Source organism: Panicum hallii, chromosome 3, assembly GCF_002211085.1.
Source record: "Panicum hallii strain FIL2 chromosome 3, PHallii_v3.1, whole genome shotgun sequence".
Classification (NCBI taxonomy): Eukaryota; Viridiplantae; Streptophyta; class Magnoliopsida; order Poales; family Poaceae; genus Panicum; species Panicum hallii.
The window spans coordinates 52,822,274-52,845,212 of record NC_038044.1 but is presented as its reverse complement, the minus strand read 5'-3'; the positions used below and the strand labels follow the sequence as shown (position 1 = coordinate 52,845,212).

At 43.6% G+C, this 22,939-nt stretch overlaps 1 pseudogene; it reads right to left on the bottom strand.

The window, feature by feature from the left end:
- Nucleotides 1-41: 41 nt before the first annotated feature.
- On the bottom strand, nt 42-22,360 carry LOC112885466 (annotated as a pseudogene).
- Between the last annotated feature and the right edge of the window lie 579 nt (nt 22,361-22,939).

Sequence of the window (22,939 nt, the reverse complement as noted above, 5' to 3'; positions counted from 1 at the left end):
TGGAATTGAAAAGTAATACCTTATCCCCTGGGTTCAAGACCGTTGCCTTCAGCCTTCGGTCATGCCATAGCTTAGTTCTTTCTTTATATAATGTGGCACTATGATAGGCCTTGTCCCTCCATTCCTCTAGTTATGAAATCTGCATCTTTCTATGTTCTTCGGCTTAGTCGAGATCCATATTCCACCTTCCGGATCGCCCAGTGTGCTCTATGCTCCAACTCAACGGGTAGATGACATGTTTTCCCGTAGACGAGCTGATAGGGTGACATGCTGATGGGAGTCTTGTATGCTGTACGGTATACCCATAAAGCATCGGCAAGCTTCGGCCTCCATGCCTTGCCCATCTTATTAATGGTCTTCTGCAGAATATTCTTGATTTGCTTGTTTGATGTTTCTGCTTGGCCTTTCGTCTGAGGATGGTAAGGGGTTGCAATGTTGTGCATGGTTCCTAGTTCCTTGAGGAAGTTCCGGAAGGCTGTATCAATGAAGTGAAACCCTCCATCACTAATTACCATGCTTGGTGTTCCAAACCTTGGAAAGATCACCTCTTGGAACATTTTGTGGGCATGTTTGGCATCAGCAGCCCTCATGGCATAACTTCTACCCATTTGGAGACGTAATCCACGGCGACCAAGATATACTCGCAATTATGGGACTTAGGAAAGGGTCCCATGTAATCAATGCCCCATACATCAAAGAGTTCCACTTGAAGGTTGTATGCAGTGGCATGGCGTCGCGAGCTGAGATTCCCCCATGCTTCTTGCAGTTCTGACACCTCCGAATGAAATCTTTGGTGTCTTCATACATTGTAGGCCAATAGAATCCACCCTGCTAGATTTTCGCTTGCGTGCGAAATACGCCATAATTCCCTCCATATGGTGCTGCAAGGCATTTCTCAATAATCTTGATCCTTTCTGCTATGGGAACACATCGTCGTAATAGTCCATCTGCATATACTCGATATAGATATGGCTCATCCCATAGATAGCGTCTGCTTTCATAGGCCAGCTTCCTTTTGTTCTGTATTGGTGGTACATACCCTGAAACCATAAAATTTACAATATTTGCATGCTAGGGGTTTGAAGACATCACCTTGAGCAGCATGTCGTCTCGAAGGAAGTCATTTATCAGAAGTTCCTGCATGCCGTCACCTTTATCTGCTACCGAGTTTTCTACTCCCTTTTTATCATTGATTTCCAAGTCGAACTCTTGTACTAGAAGGATCCATCTTATAAGTCTTGGTTTAGCATCTTTCTTAGTGAGGAGGTATTTCAAAGCAGCATGGTCTATATAGACAATGACCTTTGCTCCCACTAAGTAAGATCTAACCTTATCTATCACAAAGACAACTGCTAGGAGCTCTTTTTATGTGGTGGCATAGTTGAGCTAAGCTCCTCTTAGTGTCTTGCTATCGTATGCGATCACATGATGCTTCTTATCCTTGGTTTGCCCAAGTATGGCTCCCACCGCATAATCGCTAGCATCACACATGATCTCAAAGGGTAGCTTCCAATCTGGGGGTTGAATGATTGGAGCTGAGACGAGTGCCTTCTTGAGAGTATTAAAGGCTTTTAGGCACTCATCATCGAAGTGGAAGCGAAAGTCCTTAGCTAGAAGGCTTGTAAGGGTTCTAGCGATACTAGAGAAGTTACCGATGAAATGCCGATAGAACCCCTCGTCGCCTAAAAAGCTTCGAATCCCTTTCACATTGGTGGGAGGGGGCAGTTGTTCAATGACTTCAATCTTCGCCTTATCCACCTCTATCCATCTTTCCGACACTATATGTTCAAGAACGATGCCTTCTCGGACTATGAAGGGCACTTTTCCCAGTTTAGCACCAAGTCCTTTTCCTGGCATCGTTGCAAGACCTTGTCCAAGTTTTCAAGGAAATGATCGAAAGTCTTACCATAAATTGAGAAGTCATCCATGAAGACTTCCATGATTTCCTCGATCATATCCGAGAAGATGGACATCATGCACCTTTGGAATGATGCGGGTGCATTTCTGAAAGTGCATTTGGCCCCCTAAGTGGGTTTTGTTGTTGATGACACAAAAAATTAAGGAGCTAATAAGTTTATCGAGTTATGGACAGGTTAAAATTCAATGAAATAAAAAAGAGCAAGAAAAAATGCCAAATTTGCTTAAAGGATGGTGTTGGACTTAAAAAAGATCTTTACTCATTTTATATTTTGAATTTGAGTTTAGAAAACACCATACTATTAAGAGGGATGGGAATAGATAGCATGAAGGTATCAAAGTGCTTATTTGAGATGCTAACCATCAAGGAGAGACACAAAATCACACACTCGTGCACCTAGTTTTCTGACTGTTTCAGTGTGTGTCGGAAGTTCCAACCCTGGGTCAGAAATTCCAACACTTGTCGGAAGAATCGGCCAGCTGTTTTTAAATGGTCAGAAGTTCCGACCCTGTGTCGAAAGTTCCAACAATCACTTAACCAGTGCACAACGGCTAGTTTTTGGGGCTTGGGTATTTATTCCCCCTCAGCCCCCCTTCCCTTGCCGCTGACCTATCCCGAGACAAACACCTCCAAGAGCATTTACTACTCCTCCCCAATCCCTCATTGAGCTAATCCTTTAGGTTATTTGAGCTAGGGCTTGAGTGAGAGCAAGATTGAGGTGTGAGACTCAACCATTTTAAGTGAAAGGGCAGCCAAGTTCATCTCAAGAGCACTTGAAGCATCCTCATCCTTCGATTCGCATTTGTTACTCTTGAAGCTTGCTTCTAGACGGTTTGATGTCGCCCGTGGAGTGTCCTCTCGTGTGTGTGCGCCCCGTGAAGTTTGTATTACCCTATCCTTTGTGGATTTCATAGTAAGTGACTCAATCCTCCTTTGTGGTTGATTGAGTGAGGTAAAGGGTTAGTGGAAGTCCCGGCTCTTTGTGAGCTCCTCAATGGAGATGTAGCTTCCTTAGTGGAAGTGAACTTCATAAACAAATCTCTTGTGTCCTGTGCTTATTGCATTTATTTAGTTCTTATTGACCTAGAGTTTGTTTTGTGTCGATATACGTACTTGAGTTGTTGTGCTTGCAAAGATCACCTGCAGAATTCTCCTAGTATCATTGTACAACTTTTGATTTAGTCAGGTTCTGAAGTTTCAAGTTTAATTTTGAATTTTGTATAAGAACTTTAGTTTTTTCAGAAGTTCCGGTCCAGTGGCGGAAGTTCCAACACATTTAATTGCTGCGGACAATTTTTCAGGTTTTTCAGGTACGCCTATTCACCCCCTCTAGGCATCACCAAGATTCTTTCAATTGGTATCAGAGTCTAATCTCTTGATTTAGGTTTAGCCGCTAAGGGATATCAAGATGTCTATAGTTAGGGCTGGTGCCGACGCCGCCGCAACCATCGCTGCTCAAGTCGATGCCGGTACTGGATTAGATGGTGCAGGAAATCCTTTCGGACAAACAAACCGTCCACCCTCCATTCATGATGCTGACTCAAGTTCAAGTGATGAAAACGAGGGTGAGACATCGGAAGCAAGAAGAAGGAGAAAAGAAAAGATGAAGGCCAAAATTGAGAGGAAGGTCGAGAAGTTGATAATGAAGTGAATCAAGAAGAAAAAAGTGAGAATCATCCTTTCTTCGGGTTAAATCAAGTTTCTCATAACTATGCTTCATCTCAATATCCTACTTCTCAATTTTAATTGGTTCAGTTGGGAAAATCTTCTTTCTTTGATGGGATGGATTATCACAAGTGGTCTTATGATATGAAAATGCATCTCTACGGGCTTCACCCCTCTATTTGGGAAGTTGTGGTTGTAGATGTGACTTCTCCTACGAACGGTGTACCCACGGCCGAACAAGCTCAAGACTATTTTTGCAATGTGCAAGCCGTGAGGGTCATCATAAGTTCCCTTTATGCCCAAAAATTTAACAAAGTCTGCAATGTTGAAATAGCCAAGAAAATTTGGGACACACTAAAAGAAGCTCATAAGGGAACCGATGAAGTTAGAGAAGGCAAGATGGATTTGCTGCAAGGAGAGTTAGAGCACTTTGTCATGCATGATGAAGAAACCATGAGGCAAATGTATGATAGACTAATGGTCCTTGTATCGGACATTAGATCTCTTGGAAGCACGGAATGGGAAGATCACAAGGTGACAAAGAAGTTGCTTAGAGCCTTCACGCCAAGGAACCCTACTCTTGCAACAATGATTAGAAGAGATCCCAAATTAAAGGTCAAGACACCTAATCAACTTCTTGGTGAAATCCTTCATCAAGAGTTGGTTGAGAGGGATGTGGCCAAATCACTTAGTCACAAAGTGAACAAGAATGTAGCACTCAATGCTAGCTCAAGTGACAAGGTTGAATCAAGTCCCAAGGCTCTAAAGTCAAGAAAGGAAAAATCAAGTGATGAAGCATCCACTGATGAAGAGATGGCCTTGGTATTGAGAAACTTCAAGAAGTTCATGAAAAAGAAGTACTACAAGAAAGGTGGTGATGACAAGAAGAAGCCATCACAAAGAAGATGTTATGAGTGCAAAGAAGTGGGTCACTACATTGCCGATTGCCCACAATTGAAGAACAAAGAAAAGGAAGAGAAGAGGTACAAGGAGAAGAGTAAGGACTACAAGAAAAAATATCAAGGTCATGCTCATGTTGGTCAAGAGTGGGAGTCTAGTCATGAAGACTCCGATCATGAAGGTATGGCAACTCTAACCATACCAAAGTCTTCAAGGAAACTCTTCAATAACATCTCCGATGATGAAGATGGCGCACCTCTTTGTCTCATTGCAAGAGGGACTAAGGTACAAGAATCGTCCACCTCCTCCTGTCATCCTTCCACCATATCTAGTAGTATACAAAATGATTTTGGTGATGAAGAAGAGCAACATAAAGCATTCATGATAAAAGATTTTGGAAAGAAAGGTTTTTAAGAAATTAAAAAGCTTGTGGAGAAATTGGAGAAAAGGAAGGAGTGTCTCGATAGGCAAGAGGACTTGCTCATCCTTGAGAAGGAGAGAAACCTTGCTTTAGAGAAAGCTCTTGCCGAAGAAAAGGTAAAAGTTGAAAAATTAGCTATCGATTTATCTCTAGCTAATGATTCAAAAGAGAGGATGTCAAAGGAGACCACTTTGATAAATGAAGCTCTAGCTTCCCTAAAGGCCACTCATAGAGAACTTTAAGAAAGCTTCTCATGCTTAACGACCAAGTACAAAGGTCTTGAAGTTAGCTACAATGCCCTTTGGGAAAGCACCAAAACCAATTCGAAAGCAACTCTTGACTCCAATATCTCCATAAGTGAAGGGTGCTCAAGGTGTTATAAAATTGATGTGCAAGCTTGTATTACTAACTTGGCAAAGCTAGAAAAGTTGATCAAAGCAAAAGATGCTCAACTTGAGAGGTTAAACAAGTTAGTAAGAAACGGATATGAAGGTGATACCAAGCCTGAGCCTAAGGTTGCGTACAAGGAAGGGAGACGTTCCCACAAGAAGGATGGGCTTGGTCACTACAAGGGAGGCAAGGTAAACGACTGGAAGATAGTCAAAGGTAAGGAATGTGTCATGTTCACCAAGGGATCAAATCTTGAGGACTTGATGAACATTGCACATGGTGTGATTACCATTCCCTCCCTAGCCAAGAAGAAAATTGAAGATCCCATCAAGGTAAAGATTACTAAGCATTTGCCATCACCAAGCTACACTACGGATTATATGGTGATAATGGATCACAATGGTAAAATACTGGTCAAGTATGTTGGAGCTTACACTAAGAGGGCAATCCTTAGAAGTGTGTGGGTTCCAAAAGTGTATCCATCTAACCCTCAAGGACCCAAATCTTTTTGGGTACCTAAATTCAAAGCTTAACTTGTTTTGTAGGCCTACTTCTTGGGTGGCATCGCATGGTTGCTTGATAGTGGATGCTCAAATCATATGACTGGGGAGAAGGATTTGTTCACATCCCTAGAGCTTCATGATATACCTAAAGAAACTATTTTCTTTGGAGACAATAGCAAAGGAGATGTGATTGGTTCGGGTAAAATTGCACTCTCAAATGACAACTCTATTTCAAATGTTTATTTGGTTGAAACTTTGGGGTACAACTTGTTGTTGGTCTCGCAACTTTGTGAGATGGGCTACAATTGTCTCTTTACTAATGAGGGTGTGACCGTCTTTAGAAGGGAGGATTCCTCTATTGCTTTTACGGGTTGCTTGAAGGGCAAAGTCTATTTTGTTGATTTCTCCAAGGAGATAGTTGAGCCCAAGACTTGTTTAGTGGCAAAATCTGATTTGGGTTGGCTTTGGCATCGCCGACTAGCCCATGTCGGGATGAGGAACTTGGCCAAACTTCAAAAAGGTGAGCACATCCTAAGACTAATAAATGTTATCTTTGAGAAAGATAGGTTGTGTAGCGCATGCCAAGCCGGAAAGCAAGCTAGTGCTCCACACCCCGCCAAGAACATCATGACTACATCAAGACCATTGAAACTTCTACACATGGATTTGTTTGGACCCACTGCCCACATTAGCATTGGCGGTAACAAATATGGTCTTGTCATTGTTGATGATTTTTCTCATTTCACTTGGGTATTCTTTTAGCAAGATTCCGCTCTTATGTGACAATGAGAGCGCTATCAAGCTGGCAAACAATCCTGTACAATACTCCCGAACAAAGCACATAGATATAAGACATCATTTCTTAAGGAATCATGAGGCTAAAGGAGATATTGCTTTACGTCACGTGAGCACCAAACGGCAACTTGCCGATATCTTCACTAAGCCTCTAGATGAGCAAAGGTTTTGTGCTGTGAGGAGTGAACTAAATATCTTGAATTCTCGTAACTTGGCTTGACTTGTTGCACATACTTAATTGTTGCGTAGATAAGAAAAATAAATTTACTTGTGTTGAGTTATTTTGAAATATTTGGATTTTGATCTTTGGATCAAGGTTTGACTCTTGTGATCATAATTATGTAATGTTGTTTGTGACTAATCACTAAGCTTCAAGTTATCTCATATGTCTACAAGCCATATCTCTTAAATAACTCCAAGTTTATTCTTCTCAAAATCTATCTTTTTGGAGCTGCAAAGTATAGGTCGGAACTTCCGACCCCCCATCGGAACTTCCAACACTCCTTGGAAGTATCATGTTTATTCCGACAAAGTGTCCTTGGGAGACCATATATTCATCGGAACTTCCGATCCACCATCGAACTTTCGACAATCTCGATCGGAACTTTCTTCATTCTTCCGACCGAGGGTCCTCGGGTTCAAGAGTTCTTTTTCGTCGGAACTTCCGACCCTCATCGGAACTTCTAACAGTTCACTTAAATCTATATATACCTGTTGGACAGCCCCCCTTCAAACCCTAACTCACTCTCAAACACCACCGACGCCAACACGTCTCCCCTCTCAAAATCTTGCGGGGAAATCAAGATTCAACTGTGGGATTTTATTGCTTTGGAGTTCTTTGGATTCTCCACTCTTCGGAACATCCGATCCCCATCACCTCTCTTTCGATTCGTGCGGGAAATCTTCAAGGTGTTTCATTCAAAATCCCCATCGCCCGATCTCTCAATGTAGAAGGAGTTAGATATTTCTTTCTTAGGGATAGCTTTCCTGGTACGTCATTGATCATATGCCTAGAATCTTATCAAATTTGGTGGGTAAAATCTCTTGATTCATGATCTTTTGGGTCTGCTCGGGCCGTGTCGGAAGTTCCGATCACGGGTTAGAAGTTCTGCCCCCACGTTGGAAGTTCCGACAGGTGCCTTAACTGTCCCATTTGATTGAGTCTGATCACATCTATCGAGTCTTTCCTAATTTTCATCTTACATACTCAGGTGGCTCGTGAAAGGATAGTGAAGCAGAGGGCTTCTTCACTAGAGATAGAATCTTCTGCTTCTGATTCCGAAGCAGCTCAAGAAGATTCACCTGTGGCTCATCATACTGGCAAGAGAAAGGCAGTAGCCAATGCTCCTTTGCACTCTCGTGGTCGTGGAAGACCTAATCCACAAGGTACTTCAGCTCATCATGCTCATCCACGCATGAAGCACACTTCAGCTCCAAGCACTCACATGTCAGATGCTGGAGAGTCTATAGAGTATCTTGAGAGGATCATCCTTCGGATGCAGCCCCCAATTAGGCTAACAGCTTCACAGTTCGATGGGACTCGCATAGTGTATTATAAAAAGGGCAAGCATGATACCTATAATTGAGATATGATGATCCATCTGAACATAGCAAAGAGCAGCAAGGAGATGTTCTATTTTGGATGAGGTATGCATCAGTGATTCTTTGCAAGTCTCATCCCACCACCGAGATAAAATCCATCAACTGAGAGTATCTATTTGAAATTGATTTGCCGGTGGTGAGGGAAGTCCAAGATGCTTGTAGAAGGATGAATCTCACATCAATCATGTCCTTCAACCGTGATTGGAATGAGGAGGTCATTGCTAAATTCTACTCTACTCTCTATGTGCTTGATGATGGAGAACTTCACTTCATGGATGACAATGCATATGGTGATATTAAATTTAGGACAATACATGGTTTGATGCCTTATTACAAGCTGCTCAACCAACTCTTCTGCTACACTCTGTGTCCCAAAAGTGGTGATTCGGATAATATCTCAAACATGTCCAAGAACCTGCTTGCAAGAATGGCTCCTAACAAGAATGAGTTCAGTGTCTTTGACTTCATCTGGGAGGAAATCATCATTTGCACTATCTCACCAAAGAAAGGCTGTCATTATGCACCATACATCTTTGCCATGATTAAAGAAGTGACCAGCATCAATATCTTGACCGACAAGGGCCATCAAGTGTACAAGCCGAAGAAAGGTCAACTTGAGTGCCTTCTCAAGCTTGGAGCACATGCACCTCATAGCTCCACTCAAGGACCCTCCCATGGTCCTTCAAGCTCTCATGGTCCTTCAGGTTCGCATGGTCCATCTAGCTCTCAAGGTCCTTCGAGCTCCCGTGGTCCTCCTCCTCGTGCCCCAAAGAAGAAAGGGTTTCAAAATTTCCTTTCTCAAGGATTGTTTGCATGCTTCAATGTGGGTCGTCACAATGCACAAGAAATCCATGACCATAAGAAGCATGTGGATGAGCAGCTTCTCAAGATTGAGGCAAGACAAAAGGAAATTATGGCCCAAGTATGACATGCCTCACTCACCTCTTCATACTCCCATGGATTTTTCTCCTCCACCAACCTTCGACAAACATTGGGAAGAAATGGGTGAACCTTCCATGATGTTTGGTGCTCCTCAAGTTGATGAGGATGAAATTGAAGAAGACTTGGGTGGGCGTGAGGAGTCGGATGAGATTTTTAATGTTGTAAGACTTAATTGAGTTTCTCTATGCTAGTGTGATCTTAGAACCTTATTGCTCATGACTTGGTGTTTGTTCATTTCCACTTTGTTGTTGTGATATATCTTGTCATGTGCATCATGTTGATATTTATCACACGTTGCACCCCACTAATGCAATTATATAGAAGAAATATTTCTTAATATGTGCAAATAGCATTTGAGGATATTTTTGAATTTATCTTGATGAATGCACATATTAAGGGGGAGTTCAACCATATGATTGAATTCAAAATATTTATTGAATTTATTGTGAGGCTTAATTGTGTTGTCATCTATCACCAGAAGGGAGAGATTGAAAGTTCATTTGGCCCCCTAAGTGGGTTCTGGTGTTGATGACATACAAATTTAAGGAGCTAATGAGTTTATCGAGTTATGGATAGGTTAAAATTCAATAAAATGAAAAAGACGCCAAATTTGCTTAAAGGATGGTGTTGGACTTAAAAGAAGATCTTTACTTATTTTATATTTTGAATTTGAGTTTAGGAAACACCGTACTATTAAGAGGGATGCGAATGGATAGTATAAAGGTGTCAAAGTGCTTATTTGAGATGCTAATCATCAAGGAGAGACACAAAATCACACACTTGTGCACCTAGTTTCTGACTGTTTCAGTGTGTGTCGGAAGTTCCGACACTTGTCGGAAGAAGATGGATTCTTCCGACAAGGGGTCCTCGGCCAGCTGTTTTTAAATGTTTGGAAGTTCCGACCCTGTATTGGAAGTTCTAACAATCACTTAACCAGTGCACTAACAGCTAGTTTTTGGGGCTTGGGTATTTATACCCCCTCAGCTCCCTTCACTTGTTGCTGACCTAACCCAAGACACACACCTCCAAGAGCATTTACTGCTCCTCCCCAATCCCTCATTGAGCTAATCCTTTAGTTGACTTGAGCTAGGGCCTGAGTGAGAGCAAGATTAAGGTGTGAGACTCAACAATTTTAAGTGAAAGGGCAGCCAAGTTCATCTCAAGAGCACTTGAAGCATCCTCATCCTTCGATTCACGTTTCTTACTCTTGAAGCTTGCTTCTAGACGGTTTGGTGTCGCCGGTGGAGCGTCCTCTCGTGTGTGTGCACCCCGGGAAGTTTGTATTACCCTATCCTTTGTGGATTTCATAGTAAGTGACTCAGTCCTCCTTTGTGGTTGATTGAGTGAGGTAAAGGATTAGTGGAAGACCCGGATCTTTGTGATCCTTTCAATTACACAACCTAAATTACATCCTTTGATAGGCATAGGTTCCATAGGGGCACGTGAAGATGGTCTTGCTTTGGTCATCGGGATGGATGGGAATCTGATGGTAACCAGAATAGCCATCAAGGAAACAAAAGGAGTGTTTCGCTAACCTTTCCAGCATCTCGTCCATGAAGGGTAGCGGGAAGTCATCCTTCTTCGTGGCCTTGTTGAGCTTTCTGTAGTCAATGCGCATTCTCCATCCCGCGACGGTTCGCTGTGGAATTAGCTCGTTCTTGTTATTTTCCACGACCGTCATACCTTCTTTCTTGGGCACTACCTGAACCAGACTTACCCACTCGCTGTATGGGATGGGATAAATGATCCTAGCATGTAGGAGCATCAGGACCTCTTTCTTCACAACCTCTCGTATTCCATTGTTAAATCTTCTTTGGGGTTCCCTAAAAGGTGCCATGGTAGGATCGATAGGAATGCGATGAGTGCAAAGAGTAGGACTGATGCCCTTGAGATCAACGGGATGACTGATAAGCTATCGAAGTTGGGAACTTTGAAAACGTGGAAATCTAGACTTGCCTTAACATCCTTGTGCCATACAGACACATTTTTGATCACCCCGTAACTTCTCACAAGAGAGCCTGAAGGTCCCCTGAGAGTTCTGCCCGTTGGGGTTAGAGCAGCGCTGCCTAGGAAGGCTAGCGCAAAATTATCTGACATGATATTAGCTCAGATGGTGGGGTTATAAAGAGCTTCCACATTTTGGTTCCTTATGCGGCACCAAATGAGAGAAGAAGGAGGGCTGATTAGGTGTGGCTTAGAAGATGACTCTCCTTCTCTTAACGATTCAACACTCATTAAGGTGGTCAACTCTTTGATGGTTTCTTGAAGGAATTCCTTCTCATAAGCTTCAAAAAGGAGTGACAGGAACTAGTGGTCACTTTTGACATAAATAGTTCGAGATGTTTCCGAAGTCTTCAAAAAGATCTTCCTTGAAACTATGGAGAAATTCCAAAGGTAGAGGTTCCTCTTCCTTTGGAGTTTCAGGTTCAGGATCAGGAGAGAATTTAGGAGTCAAATCTAAGGATTGGGTATCTATGGATTCGGATTCGGCTGCTAGGATTTTCTCATGATATACCTTGGATTCTACCCGAGGAGGCTCACACTTGCAGACAAAGGAGGTATTCTCCATGATTTTGTTGACGATTTCCCTTCCTTTGGCTAGAGCCTTCTGTGTGAACAAACCTCCAGTAGTGACGATGAGATAGTGTGCATTCTCCTTGCTAAGACCCGTGTAGAGATGTTGAAGCAACAAGTAATCAGGTAAAGACAAGTCAGCATCAGATTTTGCTAATAAGGACAATCGGGCCCAAGCTGCACCGATAGATTCCTTCTCACTCTGGCAGAAAGTCAAAATTTCCGCTCCAAGGTATAGACATGAGAGAGTGGAATGTGAGACATAACTAGTCTCGAAGTTCTTTCCAATCTCCATGCGTGCTTCTCATGACGCGCGTGTACCATTCCTTCGCCGACTCTATTAAAAAGAAGGGAAACAACTTCCACTTGAGAGTTTTGTGAGTCATGCCTGAAATTTTCAAGCATGAACACACTTGCCCGAATTCGGGCAGGTGATGGTAGGATTTTTATCATCCCATCCTAAAAAGGAATGACCCTGAACTAGGACTATATAGCCAGAGCTGAGTTTGTAGCTAGAAGAAAGAATTGGATCAGAAGAGGGTGTTGGCTCACAAAACTTGAGTTTAGGTGCAGAGAGCTGTTGAATGGATGGCTCCTCCATGGATAGTGGGGGTAGAGATAGAATCAAAGAAAAGAAAAAGATACGAGGGTGAACTAGATCCGAAGAGAATATAGCTACCGTTCCCCGGCAACGGTGCCAGAAAGCTTGTTGGGTATTTTAACGATCACAAATAAATCTGCAAGCATACAGATACCATTGTAGCTTTCACCCAAGAGTATTTCAGGGTATCGTATCCATTGAGGAATGTGTGTATATTCTCTAAGGTTCAGGTTCATCCAAGGACACCAGTAGCGAGAGGAAACGGGTAGATAGGATTCCTAAGGCTAAGAATCAAAGATAAGATAGAACTGTCCTAATTATTTACATCAGGCTACTAGCGTCTTCTAGATAAAACCTGGTTTGTTCCAGTAATATGGCACTGGGATATACCCGAACGGGGAGGGTTACGCCGAATAGACAGGACTATCACCACCTGCTACCTACCTCATCGAACCACGAGCTATACCACAACCAATAGGTAAGTCTAGTCTAGACACCACATCTACATTGTTTTTTACTAACTCTAGCCTTAGCTTTAGACTAGAGCATCTATTAAACTAGTGAAATATTGATCGCATAAACAACTAAGGAACTAGGACTATTACTTAACTGAGAGACTAGAGCACAAAAGAAGTCACGAACACTTACTTTGATTGATAAGCATCCGTTGAGGTATAAGCTGGAGAAGACTGCTGTCACACCCGATTTATAAGAACATAAATCGAGCAATCATATATGCTCCAGGATCAAGTCACGCATATATACAATAGAATCATCAAGATATCACAACACGTATCTCGAAATAAAAGCGTATAAATTATAAATGAATATCTTGATTACAACTGAATGAAGGATCAGTTCAAGGAATGCGGAAGCGTAAAATAAATACATGAAGAATAGGGCGCCACAGGGACGTCGGCTGGGAGACAACGCCTAGAAGTCGTCGAGTCCGCTGATGTAGTTCTCCACGTCGCTCGGTACCGAGCAGCAGTCGGAGATATCCCAAAGAGAACAGAAGAGTAGAGAAGGCAAGTGTGAGTACACAACTTGTACTCAACAAGTATAACAAGAATTATGAGGCTCTAAGGTTAGCTGACTCAACTGCATTAGCTTTTAATCTTGGCAAGTTTTATTAAAACTATTTACTACAAGTGGATGAATTACCATAACCCAAGTTACATAATAATTAATCAAAATTAACTAAGAGACTACTGAAAACCAAGCCAAACCACCGAGGTAAACACCCCACTAATCAGACGGAGGATCTGGGCCGCTCATGACCATGAGCACGGCTAGTATACCAGTTTTACACTCTCGAAAGGTTGCACATCTTTACCCACAAGTCGTGAGCTACGCTAGTTGTTCATCACACTTCCTTAGGTGAGATGACTAGTAAGCACACTACGAGGCCGTTACAAAGAACACGTTGGTAAGGTGTAACCGCTAAGAATTCTGGATTAGCGACTATGGAGCAAGCCTCGAGGGGGTACAAGACACACAGCACAGACCAAGCCTCGTAGCGCGAGGGCCATAGAAGCTTACCACCCCTCTTGCCCCGCAGGTAAGTTACTCCCAAACCAAAATAACCTAATTAGTAAGCCAAGACCGTCCCATTCCAGTCTTGTGGTTGCGCGGTTGTCCCAGGTTGTTGCTCTATGAACCGGTCCTTATGGAGAGTGGCCAACCAACCACTAAGCACCGTGCTGGCCCGCTAAACCAAGTTTCTATAAAAACATCTTTTAACGAGACGTGAGCCGCTCAAGCACACAGCACAGAGGGCCACCCTCAGAATCAAGTTGCATACCATTAATCAAATTTAATTAAGAAGGACCATTATATGTGAGAGCGCAGCACCTAGCACAACTAACCAAAATGCAACCCAAGGTATAATATAAAGGATAACAGTGGCTAGGAAATCCTTATAGGCATATAGTATTAAAATGCAATATGAAATTGTATTTAAAAGTGATAGGATGTTCATGCTATACTTGCCTTCCTCAAAGTTCTCCTGCTGCTGCTCAAAGGCGTCTGAAGAAGGTGGCTCTTGGTACTCCTCCGATGGCTCAACGTCTACTCACGATCGTAACGTCAACACATGGTCTACACATGCACATACATACAAACAATGGCAAAAGATAAGAAATAGTACAACAATACAGTAAAACAGCACACAGAACTAAGCGAAAACTATTCTACGCATTGCAACGATCGTGTGAGCGTGAAAACCATCTAAAACGGAGCTAAGACGGGAAATCTAGGGCTAAAACAGTGTCCAGGGGCTTTTCTGTAAGAAAACAGGAGGTTCTAAGGGGTTCTGCGCAAAAACTAGGGACTTAAACCTAATTAAAGGGTAGATCTAGGGTCTAACCCGTGAAAACACAGGGGCTGGATGGCGGACCCAAAATCTAGAAAGCTCAGGGGGCTCCGGTGCTAAAAACAGGACTTAGCTGGAATTTCTTTTGAACCGGGGTGGATTGCGGGTTGATTCCAAGAAAACTCAGGGACTCTTTAAAGAAAACACCAGGCCGAAGGGGTATCTTCTAAGCTGGGTGGTTGGATCTAGATCTGACAACTAGGACGCATTCCAGTTCGGATGGTCCGATCTGCACGGTGAGGGTCCGGACGGTCCGATCTGACAAGAACGCGGCCGACGGCGGGGAGGTCGCCGGAATCCCGTTTCTGCGGCGGCGTGGCTCGGGTTTCGCCGGTCTTCACTGTAAACGGTGCTTCGGAGGCGAAATCGGGCGGGGCTTGGGTCTAGGACAAACTACGCGACACGAGTAAACCACCTAGGGCTAAGGCGGGGCTCGGTAAGGACTCAGGCGACGCGCACGACGACGGGGGCGGGTCTGCGCGGCGGCGCATCGCCGGCATGCGGGGTTCCGGTCTAAGAGAGAGCTAATGGTCTACCACATCTAGCACAAAGGACCAGGGGGACATGCTGATGCTCACCAAGGGCTTGAATCGGCCGGAGTGATAGCGCAGGGTGATTGGCGGCGAGGTTCGAGCAGCGGGGACGGGTGGCGCTCGTGGGGGAGGTCGGTGCAGGCCTGCTCCAAGCTTCTGATCCCCTCGGATCGGCTTGTGGTGTTCCTGCGGAGGTGCTACGGGGGTTTTGACGATCGGGGAAACACCGGTGGTAGAGAATTGAGGCGGCGGAGCTTCTCACCGGCAGCGGTCCTTCGTGCGATTCTGGCCGTCGCACGGGCCGGGGTCACGGTTGAAGGCCTCGGGAGGCTTCGTGGCACCGAGGTGGAGTTGATGCGGGGCTTGGCAAGGACGGAGATGCAGCGGGCGACCGGACCACGGCGGGGCAGAGAGCTTGGTGTTGCGGAGCAAGGCGGTGACGGCGTTGGAGCTCGGTGGCGGCTGCAGGTCTTAGGGTTAGGGTTCCAGGGGCGGGGAAAACCCTTTTGTAGGGCGGCGGGGCACCCTTGACGTGCGGGCCCGGCGCGAGAGCCTCACCGGAGATCTCGGGCGGCCGGTGCTCAGGGAAGAAGAAAGGAAATGGGGAAGGAGGTGCTGACTTGCGGGCCCGGGGCGTCAGCGGGAGAAAGAAAGAGAGGGGAATGGGAGATGGGCTGCCGATGGAAAGCGGGGAGCGACCGATGGGAGGCGGAGGCGGGGGCAGCCGATGCGGGGCGGCCGATGTGGAGCGGCCGATGGAAAGCGGCCGATGTGGACAAGCTGGATCGGCGAAGCAGAAGCAGTGCGCGAGGAAAGAGAGGGTTCGGTTCAGGGGAGCGGCCGATGGAAGCAAGGCGCGGCCGATGGGGACGAACTGGGGAATCGGCCGCAGGGGAAAGGAAAAGAAAGGGGCCGCAGGTGGGCTGCTGGCTGACTTCTCTTTTCTCTCTCTCCTTTTCTTCTCTTTTTCAAACTAACTCAATTCTATTTGAATTCAAATGAGATTCGAATTCAAACTTAACCATTCAAACAAACAAAAGAGATGCACCAGCATGAATGCACAAACATGTTGACCCTAAAATAAATTTTAATTACTTGTGGTATAAAATTAATTTAAATGCAAGATAAGTCAAAGAAAACCTTAGAAATTTTATTTAAGCCAAAATAAATTCATTAAAAATTAGAAAATTTACATTAGGGTGTTACAACTGCCGACAAACCCGGTACTTCCCCAACTTCGCCTCACTCTCTCCCTATTTTCTAAGCACTATCTAGGTAGCACTAAGCCTCTAGAATTAGCCTAAAGCTCAGCTATGAAAGTGAGAGCACAAGAGAGGAGTGTGAGTTGTGTGTCTTCATTTGGAGCCCCTCCCCTCATGTTTATAGCTTTGCCCAGGGTGCTACAATTGGGAAAACAGCAAAAGCCACCTTGAACCGACCTTGAGGAGCAATGAGGAGTTGCCACATGAAAGGGGTAAATCGGTGGCTCCAAGCCTGGTTTGGCCGACCTGGCCAAGCCACCAACCAATCTACCTCTTGGCTAAGTGGCTGGTAAGTTGGTCCCACATGCAGGTGTGCGTGCATTGGCGCTGTCCTACGTCAGTTGCATGCTCTGGTGGGCCCTTTGATCCATATAAGGCTGAACGGTGTGTTCTGATTGGTCGATGCATTTGCACCTTGGATCTTGCTTGCTCTTTTCATGTATTTTTAGCTTAAATACATCTGCACACATACTTAGACTAGCACTTGTGGAATTTGTTAGCTAAAGACCCTATACTAATGTTGGTCTTTATTATTATTCCACTTTATTCAGGATTTTTGTCACACCCTAAAATATTTAGTTTTAGGATGTGAATGTCTTTTAGAATGTGTTCATCCATCTTTAGAGTTTTTCGAGAACTTTCGAGATTTTTCTGGCAATTATTCTCTTTTTTCGTAGAGCTAAATCCATTTATTGGAAAGTTCTAAAATCTTTTTCTCAAACTCCAAGTATTTTATTTGGATTCCTCGTGTTCCAAATTATCTCCCGAGTTCTCCTTGGAATTTTTGGGATTCTTCTGGATATATTTTTTTGGTTTAAAAGATTTATCTGGACTTTTCTCGATTTATTTTAAGCATGAAAATATCTTTTGGAAAATGAATTCTTTCTGTTTTCATCTCGAGCTAAATCCTAAGCCGTAGAACCATGTTGTTGAGCTCGGCCACGGCTTTGATCGCGTTGTCTTTCGAGTTCCGTCATTAAAAACTAGACTTCCTTCCCGAAGTTCAATTTCTCATCTAGTCGAGCTGAGCCATTTCTTCTGTGCCCATCCTTTTTCAATTGCCCTCTCCATCATCCTAACATGCCCTGTCGCAGTTCCCGTCCTCTAACCTTTCTCCTCGATCAAACCATGCTCAATACAGAGACATAGCTCAATTTCAGCGTTCTTTTTCGATGATGCTCCGCACTCGTAACCGCCAATGACTCAGCCTGATCTCTCCTTTCTCTTTTTCATGCTCTCAAATAGAATGTTCACATTCGACCAACACCATCAGCTCGTTTTCATGTTCGGCCCCACCTGGACCTATTTCAGCCCATAACCGAACTGTCTCGGCACTCTAAGTCTCGACGCAAGGTCGTTTGCAAGGTCGTTTCCTCCGTGCTTTCCCTCTCCCTCCCTCTCTTTTTCTCGTTGACTCGTGGGACCCGCTTGTCAGCCCCATCTTTTCTTCTACCGTGGGCCAACCTGAACTCAGTGCTGAGTCCTAGGCTTCCAGCTCGGCACGCCGCCGTTCTGTGCATGCACAGCACACCAAGCCAAGAGTCCTGCTCTGCAAAAACCCTAATCCCGACGCGTGCCCCTTCGCTTTGCTCCTGGCTACACTATCGTTCGCCCCTATGCCTCACGGTTCGCCTAGCGCTCCACCTTCCTAAGCGGTCCTACGCTGCCGCCCCGTGAAGCCAACGGAGTAGGATGCTCGACTTCAGCCCTGCACCCCTCGTCCCAAAGCCCCCCTATGCTCGTGCGTGCCGAGGAGCCCCTCGCCCCCTGCTACCGGTAGTCCCACGCCTCCTCCCTCCTGAGCGCACGTTGCTTGTACCAGGAGCCTATGTGCCCAAAGCTTCCCCCTTCACTGCCCATCCGGCCTGCGCAGCCCTGCTTTGCACGCTGCCACCCAGGCTTGCACGTCTATTTCCACGAAGCAGACCGCCGCCGCATCTTCTCCGGCGAAATCCGGCCACCACGACGCATATCTGCTACAAGTAAGGTATAAAACGGAACCCCCTCGACCTCCTCTCTCTTTTCCTCCGCTCCCCGCACTCTCCCGTGCCCTAGAAGAATGGAATTTCTGCTACAGCACTCGTCGGCCACCATGGCTGTGCTGCGAAGCTTCTTTAGCGCGTGGCAAAATATGTAATTATCTTGTGTTTTTTTGTGTCTTGCAAACTTTGCAGAAAACAACCAAGATCAATTGGATCTTTTCAGTCTAGCCCCATCTGTGATTTTTTAGATCTAACTCTAACCTTTGCTGAATTTGCGAGCTTTGTTTTTTGTGTCTTGCGAAAATCAGCAGCTAGCCCTCACGGTCTATAGTTAATCGCGACTAGATCCCTGCAGCCTTGTTTTCCGTTTTAGATCTGTTTTGATCTGTTCTTGTTGCATTAGTCTTGTTTTAGTGTAAGCTATCTTTTAGTAGTGTTGTTGTATTATAGTCCATATTTTAAAATTAAATATAGATTTTAGTTTCATTAATATCCTCTCATCTAGTTTTTCTAATTAAAATCCAATTAGATCTATTCTCCGGTTTTCATAATTAATGTAACTTGATTAGTATCAACTCAAATGTGTTTGTAATTTAGTTTGTTTAGTTCAACTCGAATCATAAAGTTATGCATTTAGATGCTTTCACATGTTCCTTTTAATGTTAATTGTTTAATTAGTATGATTTATGGATAGATAATTATAAATATGAGTTAATTGTAATTTTGGATATTTGAAACTTTCAAATATCCTTTACATTTGTTTTCTAACTAAAATAAATGAAACTTATAGCTCTTTTGTTTTCTTTTATAATACAAATCTTCCGATAGCTATTTCTTTGCAACCATAGCTCCATGTTCTGTGTTTCTTGCGCTCTCGTGATCGTAGCAACGAGCCCTATCCCTTAGTATGCTCTTTTAAGCTTTCCTTTTGTTTGGTGTGTTGTTCTTAGTTCTTCTTATTTTTTTGTTTGTTATTTTGCTTGTGTCCGATGCTCATTTGACGTTAGAAGGAGCGCAATCCCAGAGCTTTGAAGATCGAGAGTTTCAAGATGAAGACTTGAAGACTATGAGCAGCTATTCTTTGGAAGAAAGGCAAGTGTTTCTTTGATCATGCTTTTATCCTAATAATCACAATAAATACAACTTTCATTATTCATGCATGTGTCTTAATTTGATGGATCCTAATTAAGGATATGCCTAGTCTTTATGATCATTCCTTGCTAACCTGGGTTTTACCTTTATGTTGGGTAGCTTCTGCTTAGTTGTTATAATTGGTTCCGGTTTGGGAATAATTTATAACCATGATGACAAAAATAATGATGCTACACCTATTTAATCCATGTTCATGCTCTTTGTGTTGTTAATCACAATATCATATCTGTTTAATCAGAATATGGAGAACCACCTAGGAAAACAGTGCAACCACAATACTATATGGCTCTCGTCTTTGTTAATTAATTAGAAACACTAGCTTATGACAATCTTACCGAAAGGGTAAGAGGGGTTGCATCATAGGGGTATAGCTCGGTCCTCTTGAGGTTATGATATGGTCCTGGTTAAGGCGTCTTCCTCATTAGGGAGAGTTATGACCGTTTTGACTTGAAACCTTAGCGGATTGTCATAAGTTACAGAATCTTTATAAGGTCTCGTAGTGAGTCCCTAGCCACTCACCTTGAAAGTACTTAAGAGGCTCATGACCTCGGGCAACATGGGAGACACGAATTGTGGGTAAGGTGTACAACCTCTGCAGAGTGAAAACCGATATATCAGCCGTGCTCACGGTTAAGAGTGGCTTGGAAGTACTTGAAGATTAAACTAAATCGTGAACCATGTTTATGGTTATCATTATGCTTTTATTATATCTATTCTGTTTCTTTTAATGTGGGTTGGTATGAACTTATACCTTAGTAATCAGATGCTAATAAAACTTGACCAACTACAATTTCATATCGCAGTAAGCCGGCCAGCCTTTCCTTACTTTTGGCCTTCATGTCATATAATTCCCAATACTTACTGAGTACCAACCATAAGTGTACTCACGCTTGTTATAATTGCTGCTCATAAAAGAAAGTTGATGGGAAGTCTCTAGAAGATGATGCTGAGTTTTAGGCAAAGTTTGGAGTCTTCGTTTTCAAGATAACCTGTATAACTCTGATAATCTTTATAGTCTTTTAGTTGTCTTTTCATGATACTATTACTAATTTTTCACTCATGAAGTTACTATATATATGAAATTTGATCCTAGCATACATATAGTTATGCATTCGGTTTTGTCCTTAAAATCGGGTGTGATAATTTTGACGGTCGAAACTGGTCTGTAACGAGCATCAACACAAACTCAACCGTACACGGTACCTCCTCTTAACTATTGTATCAATGGTAAACTTGGCATAGCCTAAAGGTAATGGACGACCATTCTTTATGACATCATTCCCAGGCCAAGCTTGATCTATTGCCACCTTGTTCTTAAAGATCTTATCCTGGACATATAGCTTGCAAGGTGTTGGTTTCATGATTTCATCCACAGGAAAAGTGCCAACTTGTTCTTCTTCAGGTCGCACAGTGCTTCCACAGCTACTATGAATCCCCATCGAACTCGTGAATGTAGGGACAGGTTGATCTGGTGCAACCGGAATTCTACTTAATTTCTCCTTGAATTCTGCTCATAACCTGTCGCTATGTTGACTTACTTACTCACACATAACTTGAAGGAGGTCATGCCACTGTGACTCTCGTTCGGCTCTTTTCCTTAGCTTGTATATGTGTCTTTATTAGCTTGAAAAGAAACACCCCATGGAACCAATCCGGCCCCTTGTGTACAACCTGGGTGCTCTTTTGTTCTCAAGGCCTAGGTCAGCTCATCATTCTCCTTGTCTGGAGTAAAAATACCTTGTTCAATTTCCTCATGGGCCGACTGAATTCTATGTGCTAGGTCCTCGGCTGAAGGAGTACGATAACTTAGGGAACCATCAGGGTTGTAAGAAGCCCCATCGCAAGAAGATATCTCACAGAGCAAGGATCCCAACCGTCTGTCTGTAGCGTAACTCCACTCTAGATTATCTGCTCCAGCTGTTGCTCCCATTCCGGTTTTTTCCTCAAGTATCCACGAGATCCAGTCCTATGAGGATTATCATTTTAGGAGGAATTGACCTTATTTTTCTCACTAAGCGCTTACTGAGGCTAGGACAGCTTGAAACTCACGAATTCATCCCAATACTGCTGCTGGTTTGGGAAGTACTTCCGGTCTAGCTTGGTTCCTTTCTGCACATGCCCTCTAAACAAATCACCTTTCCAACCTCTGAATGAGTTGGACATGATAAACTGTGCCCGCTTCTTCGCTACCTCCTCAGAGCCCTCAGGGAAAATGTACTTCTCTTTCAGCTTGTCCCAACATACTTCCTTAAGCGAGTCTGGGGCCGCCCAGGTCTTATCCTTCACACTCCATACCCGATACTTGATAGGAATGTAGTTCTTCACTATCACCCACAGGTTGACTTGTATGGCCCATTAAATCTACAATATCAATAGGTTCTCTGAGTTCATTGAGCTCATTGATAAGAGTTCGGCCCTTTGGCATCTTGTTTGGTCCGCACTTGCCCCTACAGCTTGGTTCTGAGGTTGTCTCACGGACATCCAGAGCTACTTCCTGCCATGAGCCAATAAGGAAATTTAAAGATATGAATAATGTTGAGGTCTGCTGATATGTATAATCTAGAGAGCTGAGAGTAAAGAAACAACCAATTACCTCGGCATTTTGGTCTAGGTTGAGGTACGCGGAACGGCTACCATCCTCGCGCCTTTCTGCTTCCTGGTTTTCATCCTCGGCCTTAACATTGGCTGCTGCATCCTTGTTTACACATTTTCGATGACAAGATCTGAATCGTCCCAATCGTCTCATTATCCGTACAAACACTACTGGAAAACAAGCCCTTAGTACCAGTTGAAAACCGGCATAGGTCCCGGTTCTTCAATCGGTACTAGGGAATCGAGACTAAAAGTCTCAGCTTTTGTCACACCCTAAAATATTTAATTTTAGGATGTGAGTATCTTTTGGAATGTGTTCATCTATCAATAGGGTTTCCCGAGAATTTTCAGAATTTTTCTGGCAATTATTCTCATTTATACTAGAGCTAGGTCCATATTTTTTTGGAAGGCTCTAAAATCTTATTCATGAGTCTCAAATAATTTATTTGGATTCCTCGTGTCCCAAATTATCTCCAGAGTTTTCCTCGGAATTTTTGGGATTCTTCTGAATATATTTTTCATGGTTTAAAAGATTTATCTGGACTTTTCTAGATTAATTTTTAGCTTAAAAATATGTTCTGGAAAATGAATTATTTTTCTTTCCATGTCAAGCCGGACTTAATTCATTTTCTTCCAATTCACCCCAAGACCATAGAACCGTGCTGTTGAGTTCGGCCACCGCCGTAATCTCGTCATCGGTTGCGTTTTGATGACAAAAACTAAATCAAAAGCT